Source organism: Limulus polyphemus, unplaced genomic scaffold (genome assembly GCF_000517525.1).
Source record: "Limulus polyphemus unplaced genomic scaffold, Limulus_polyphemus-2.1.2 Scaffold2113, whole genome shotgun sequence".
Classification (NCBI taxonomy): Eukaryota; Metazoa; Arthropoda; class Merostomata; order Xiphosura; family Limulidae; genus Limulus; species Limulus polyphemus.
In genome coordinates, this window is record NW_013667723.1 from 121,147 (window position 1) to 128,689 (window position 7,543).

At 36.5% G+C, this 7,543-nt stretch overlaps 1 protein-coding gene across 2 annotated transcripts in view; it reads right to left on the minus strand.

Annotated features, from left to right (window-relative positions):
* LOC106465983 (serine/threonine-protein kinase SIK3-like) overlaps nucleotides 1-7,543 on the minus strand; it is a 57,785-nt gene that overhangs the window by 5,238 nt on the left and 45,004 nt on the right. The gene's annotated exons all lie outside the window — the stretch shown is intronic.

Here is a 7,543-nt window from a genome sequence, read left to right on the forward strand (position 1 = left end):
TGATCATTGTTTCCCACACGTGAACGTTGCTTCATCTCTTCTGGCACGTAATGCACGTGAACCATTTTTGAATTGTCACTGGTGATGAAAAATAGATTCTCTATGCGAATATTAAATGACCAAAACAATGGCTCAGTCCTAGACAAGAACTACTTCCAACTCCAAAACCTGGACTCCATCCACAGAAAGTGATGCTTTGCATTTGGTGGGACATCAAAGGAGTAATTCATTTCAAACTCCTCAATCCACAGCAAACTGTTAATGCAGAGATCTATAGTCAGCAACTGGAATGTTTAAATCAAGCCCTTCGTCAGAAACACCCTTCACTCCTCAATCGGAAAGGTGTTCTTCTTCTCCCCAACAATGCATGTCCACATATGGCATGTTTGAAGCAACACAAGATTATGGAGTTGGGTTGGGAAGTTCTCCCCTACCCACCATATTCTCCAGATATGGCACCATCAGATTACCATCTTTTCTGTTCACTGTAACACCATCTTAATGGGAAAACGTATGCAAATGTGGAAAGTGTTAAAGAGGACATCGACATGTTTTTTGCTTCAAAGCCAAGTGATTTCTTTAATCAGGGCATTAACAACCTGATTGTAAGATGAAAAAGCATCATCGATAAGAATGGAGACTATTTCATTTAATAAATGTTTTGTTTTGATAAATAAGTTCTTCGGATTATTTTCATCTAAAAAAAGCGACATTAATTTCTTTACAAACTACTAAAAGGAGATAATATATGACATTAGAGAAGAAAACTACTATTAAATACATTAATAATTAGTAGGTACTGAAGGCCTAAGAACAATACAATGGTCAGATCCAAAGAGTGTTTTAACCACAAAAAATTATTTGAAGGTTGTATTTTTAATCCTATATATTCTTTGTGTAATCTTCATGGCAACTGAACACAATGAAGAAATGTAATGTGTGTAACAAATAGAGATAGGAGAACACAACAATGTAAGTTCAACAGTACTGCATTAAGGTTTATAAAATTTTATACAAATAGTGCATAAAAGCAAGGCATCTCATATGTGCATATCAGGAAAGCTATAAAAACTAAAATGTATTAATACATAATACAAACATTTTCAAAATACTAGGTTATATCCCACAAGCTATATCATAATAAAACTTAAAGTTAACTCTCAACAGAAATGTTTTTAAAAACTACCAATTATAAATTACATCCAGCATGAATTTCCAGATCATCTGTAGTGATTTAAAGTGTTTATTTTAAGGAAAGCTTCGTCATAACTTCATACAAGTCTTACTTCTCATCTCCTAACTTTATTCATTCCTCATCCACATCCATTATTTGTCTTTTTTTTTTAAAGTAAATTGCTATTAACCCTTTCACTGCACAATTAATTTTCAGGCTGATTCCCAAAAAAGTGCCAATTATCCACCAAAAAAATAAAAGTATAAATTTGACCCCGTGTATTACTTTTTCAATATTGAAACAAGCAGTATTTTCTATATCTGACAGTAGCATTTCTTTAAAACTGTATTGGATAGTAAAAAATAATGATTCAAACAAAATATTGTAGAACATTAGAAGAAAGTGTTCTCCAGTAAATGGCAAAAATATAAGCAAAACTAAGTCAATAAGAGGCCAAGATCATTACAAAATATAAAAAAATTATTTAGGCAACAATATCCAAGATATAAAGGAGCTTTCTTTATACAGATTCTACATGTGTTCAGGCAAAATTGGTAATTTTGGAAAAAGGCAGATAAACATCCAGGTTTCAAGGCACAGAACACAGATGGTAGCATGCACGCAGGTTTGGTGACTGTTTCAAGTACAGGGGGATATTCCTGCATGTCACAGTAGAGGGAAACGTTTTTTTTGGTAGCCACGTGGTAAATCTGATATTCACAGTCAATGTTTATTCAGATATATCCGAACTATGTAGCGAAAGGGTTAAAGACAACAGCTTCTGTCTATAAATCAACCTTATCAAAAGAAGATAGTTTCTAACAAACAAGTTAATGACAAGAAATTGTTGTTAGCTTATAATACATATTAAGGAAGGTCACAAGTTCTCTATACATCTTACATCAAATGAACCTTTAGCTTTTTATGTATATCATATTTCCCTATGTTTCTCTCCTAATTCTTACTTGAGTTACAGGAAACAAAATGAGATGTGGTGAATTACGAGAAAAGATGAATATAAATTCAGTTTAGCAGTACATGATTAAGATGAGAATCTAACAATATTAGAGACGTTGCGTAGAAGACACAACTGAACATACAAGCACAGGAGGTCCAAGTATTTTTTGGAAGTTCAATTATGCTGTTGCTATGAGATTTGAAGAAATCTTTAGTAAAGAACTTTCATTTTGTTGAGTAGTCAAGTTACTCAGTGTTGCAACTATTTTAGCATGTTTCATTCTAGAGGTTATTTCTATTCATAGCAACCATGGCTTTTCTTTATCTATTTCAAGAAACACTATTCAGTGGTCCATGTAAGGGTATTTGCATTTTGTTTCTCCTTTCAGTTGAAATTAGGTTTTAATAAATATATATTTTTCACTGAATCTATAATTCTTGAAGAGAGAGAGGTTTGGTTTGACAGACAATCCTTCATTTAGGCAATTATGTATGCAATTCTTCCAAAGATCAAAGCTAAACTGAAATCTCTATAAAAGCAACATAATAATTTAAATATTACATTATTTTCAGAAAGATTTGAAACAGTATATTGTTTTAACTTTTACAAAACATTCAAGAGCTGTAGCAATTAATCAAGACGAACTTTTCTGTTTTTTAGTTTTAAGTATCAACTTGCTGCATAACTAACACTGAAAAATACAATGGTTTGTAAGTTAGGTGTTAAACACAATCCAATTTTCTTGACTGGAAAAAAAAAAAAAAGGCTCACTCTTAAGTATAAGCAATGTAACCCCTGAAAGTCATGTTATTTACAGCTCAAGAAGTAAACTCAGAAACTTTTATGAAGCTTTGTTTGACATTAATTTAAACCTTTTCAGTACGGTGAGGTGCACTGGGATTCCACAGGTCTTTTCTTCTCAGAATGGAATTGCTTATTCAAATTGCATGCAACCTAGTACACATGTTCTTTAAAAATCCATAAAATTTGATTTAGTATTCCTTTCACTTTTTAAGCTGTGCAATTTCCAAACTTTTGTTTCAAGACACCACAAGAATTATTGGCAGTCGCTTGCTATTGAAACCAAACATTTCCACTCATAGAATTTTATTTGATCCATATTGAAATAAACAGTTTATAACCTACTCTATTCAATTGTACTTAACACACTGCCTGTAGCTACTTCAACACTATGCTTCATTAGTAATTGTTAAAACCACATGCTATGACACCATAAAAAAGGTGGTAATGAAGGGTTGTAGTAATATAATTATTGGATAAAGAAGGATAAATTATATAAAAAAGAAATACATTTTGAAGAGATAATAATTTCTTACTAAATGTAAAGATAATCTTCCTATACTGAAAATGTATTTCCGATAGGTACTTTCCTCTTCTCACAAGATTAACTATTCTCATTCATTGCTGCCCTCTATATGCAAACTTTTTTATTACACATGCCACAAGTCTTATGTTGACTGGTTCACTTGAAAACCAAAACCAGCCCATGGGGTAGGATGAGGGTTCCCAATCAAAGGGGTGAACTGCATTTTGACATCTCACTCCGTTATATGGTTAATCACAAATCAGAGGATATTACGTCATCTACACTGGCAGAACACCACCACCCTATGTTGAACTGAATGGTTATATCCATCTTATGTGGAACCCATCCAGCAAGGGGACTCCATGGTCGACCATCCCAGTAGCTTAGAACTGGTAAATGGTAAGGACTCCCATATTCCACAAGAAGAAAAGGGAGTATGAGAATTTGTTGGAGAGCCCAGAGGAAAGTCAACAACAGAGACAGTGCAATGGGGATCACAAAACCCTATTTTGAAAAGCAGACCATACTGATTTATTCAATCAAGGCATGGCAGGGATGGGCAGCTATCCCCTTCTGCTTATGGGGGGTACAGTCTGGGATAGCCAATTTATGAAGCAAATATCACGAGGTTGTTTACCTACGAGAGATCTTGTGAAACACCTCATTTCAAAGGTGAGTGTGTGAAGCCATGTAAAGGAAAGCCCTAGTCAACATGGCATACAATGCAAATTTAGAGTTAAAGAATACCTGCTCAGACACCACTCACCACAGAATGGGATTCAAGTAATGAAGGTATGAAGAATGGGCCCCTAAAAGAAATGAAATTATTAATAAAGATTTACCCAGTGTCAGTGTGGCACCAAAGTCTTAAGTACAGCCACAGGTGGAAGGTGAAACCCTGAGGAAGCTGAATCTGCGATACGATGTAAATAATCGAAGATTAATGTGTTAGGGTTGGTCCACATGCCTGATTGTAGGATTTCCTCCAAAGGCCGACACAGATGAGAAGCGAGCGAAAAGGTGAGGTGTCAGATTTGATCAGAGGTAACACAGAACGAAATACGGTGGGAAGGGGACAAGGAGAAATAAGCCAGCTGGATCAAATGACAAACCCAACTGGTGAAGGTAAAAGGGGAGAGATCTCTGGATGAAGAGGGTAGCCATGGGATAAAGAAAAACTGGAACGGGAACCATGGAAGGAAGCCGTGCAGGCATTATAACAACAAAGGGCATGTACAGGACAGTCTGTCCAGATCATGATGTGGGTAGAGATGAGAAATAGAGGGAAGGGAAATAGGCGAGAAAAAGGAGTTACCCTCAACAGCAGCCGAGGTTTTGGGTAGGAAGGAACGATCCGGATAAAGGAGAAGATAGGTATGGGGGTAAAGTGTGCATGTAACATCAATGGTGAACAAGTCAGAGCATCAAAACCCACAGGCCAAAAGGAGAAGGAAATATGCCTATAAGGACAGGTGAAACAAAGAACATTAGGAAATAGGTTTGAATGGAGGTAAAGTAAGGGAATGGAGGACCACATTAATGTCCCAATCCTGAAGAGCAGGTCATCAAGGACGTCGAAAAATCTAGAAGGAACAAATTATCATGGTAAGGATGGATGAGAGAAACATCCTGCAGTAACAGGAAAGAGAAAAGGTATGGAATAAAGCTGCTCAATAACCTGAAACTGAGGAGACCGAAGACCCCTGGACAAAAAGCCACGTTAGAAACTCGGAGAGACACAACAAACAGTAGGAATAGCAGCAGGAAATCCCCAAGCCTGAACCCATGTGCAAAAGACCATCCACTTTCGCTGATACACTTCCATGTAGGAAGGATGGATGTACTGAGCCAAATGAAAAGCTACATGATGGGAGAAGCCAGATCTCATCACCAAGGACTGAACAAAAGCCAGGCATGAAGATGGAGGACATGAATTGAGGGATGCAGAACCGGTGACTGGGGTTGATGAAGGAAGTCAAGTAAGAATGGAAGTGGTACAGGAGGGAATAATTCTCGTTGGAGTAAATGAGGAAACCATGGTTGAGCCAGCCAGTATGGAGCGATCAGAAAGACCCGGCACAGAATGGCATGGATAAGGGAAACTACCTGATGAAGCGGTCAGATAGGAGGATAAACATAGGAATTTGTGTGATCAATCCTGGCTGAAGGCATCTATAGCCAAAGCCTGAGGATGAGGTACCAGGGACAGAAAGAGGGGTGACAGGTGGTGAATGCATCAATGTGAGGAAAACCCCACAGATTTCAAAGCTTCCTGGAGGTAAAGAGTAAGAGGATGTCCCCAGAAAATTCCTAAGGATTTCTGTGAAGAGCCTCAGACAGGAGATGGATTGTGGAAAGATACCGCAAAAGAGTTGTGAAGGTAAGACAGAGGCGGGAAAATTAGGCATGGGTGAGACTAACGAGAAATTTGGGGCCTGCCCCTCCAAATGGGTAAAACAGAACCAAACAGTTGTTGGTAAAGATATGGACAGTAAACCCTATGATAGGTGAGGGCAGACTGATCTGAAGCCCATGGGGGAAGAAGCATACTAATGCCATTGCCCAACTGAGAGGCAAATTGTTGAGAATGAACCCGATTGTCAGGGGATGAGGGAAAAAACCAAATAGGGTTGGGAAGAATATTCATGTAGTAATGAAGGACTCAAGTCATAAGATATGGGAGAAAGGGTTAAAACATCACATACCTGAGAAATAAAGCCCGAAAAAAATGTGGAGGGCCAAACAGGATCTACAGGAAGGGTATGGGAAAGCACAGCAAATTCAGGATGTCGAAACAGGTGATCAAAGTCCTTGTCAGCCTGCCCAGGTTCCACAGGTTCAGGAGGAATTGGGACAATGTCTGGAGATATAGATTGGCCCATATAATGTTCAATCTCCCTGCAAATAAACGTAGAAAAATCTCCCAACGGGTTGCCAGCACCTGAAAGCCTGTGTTAAAGCACCTGTCAAATGTGAGACATCCGAGGTGGTGACATTAACTTCAGAATTCATGTTGTGTCAGTTGAAAAAAGCATTTGAAGTAAGAAATAAATGTAACTAGAATAAGGGTAATGGAACTTGAATGCTTTTAAAAACTGAGTATGTAAAATTAAACTACTTTGAGAACTAATGCAATCTCAAACACCAATGAAGACAAAAAAAAGAAAGATATCCAAGTGCAAATGCTGCCAAACAAGAAGTGACAGTTCAGTAAAGGCACAAAGAGGGAGTCACGTGTGTCACGTGAGTGTACTATTCTCCTATTGGTGGAGAAGTGATGCATGACGATTTGCATGAGAGACACGTTGGAATCACTTGATTTCAATAGGAAAGGTGCGGAAGGCTTGTGGCATGCGTAATAAAAACTTAGCATATAGAGGGCAGCAATGAACAAGAATAGCTAATCTTGTGAAAAGGGGGAAGTATCTTATCAGAATCTATACATATGAATGGGAAAAAAATTCTAAATGTGTTTTTTATAGGTAAGACTCCTCGGAGCTATACAGAAATGAAGGATGGAATATTTTTTTAATTTTATGTGTGTTACCCACACTAAATAAATGTTACATAATGATATCAATTATAAAAAATATTTGAGCTAAAAAGTGATGAAATTGAGTGAGAATTATATTTTTCTCTAAATTATAAAATTTAATATACAGTTGTACACTTCACATCTGGTAAGGTTAAGTTTATGTAGAGAAGGTAATCTAATTTCCATGCAACTATAAAGGAATAATGATTTTCATACAGAAAATATCTTTCCTTGGATAATTAGAAAAAACTTAACTTATAAAAGAAAAAAATTAACTAACTTTCTTAGTCAAATACAGAAATGGAGCTTATAAAATCTCCAAAATAAGCAGATTAGGTAAGGAGAAAATATTTGCATAATACTTTAAATAAATATTTGCTAATGTTCCAGTTTGCCTTTGTGTCCATTTTTGTGAACTGTAAAATTGTTAAAAAAAATTACAAATTTTAATTTATTAGTCTCAGCAGTTGTTTGCAAAAATGTCTGTACAAATTTAATTAATTTATTTGTGGAACACATGACAAGTGTAATAGTCCTAATCCTGAATAA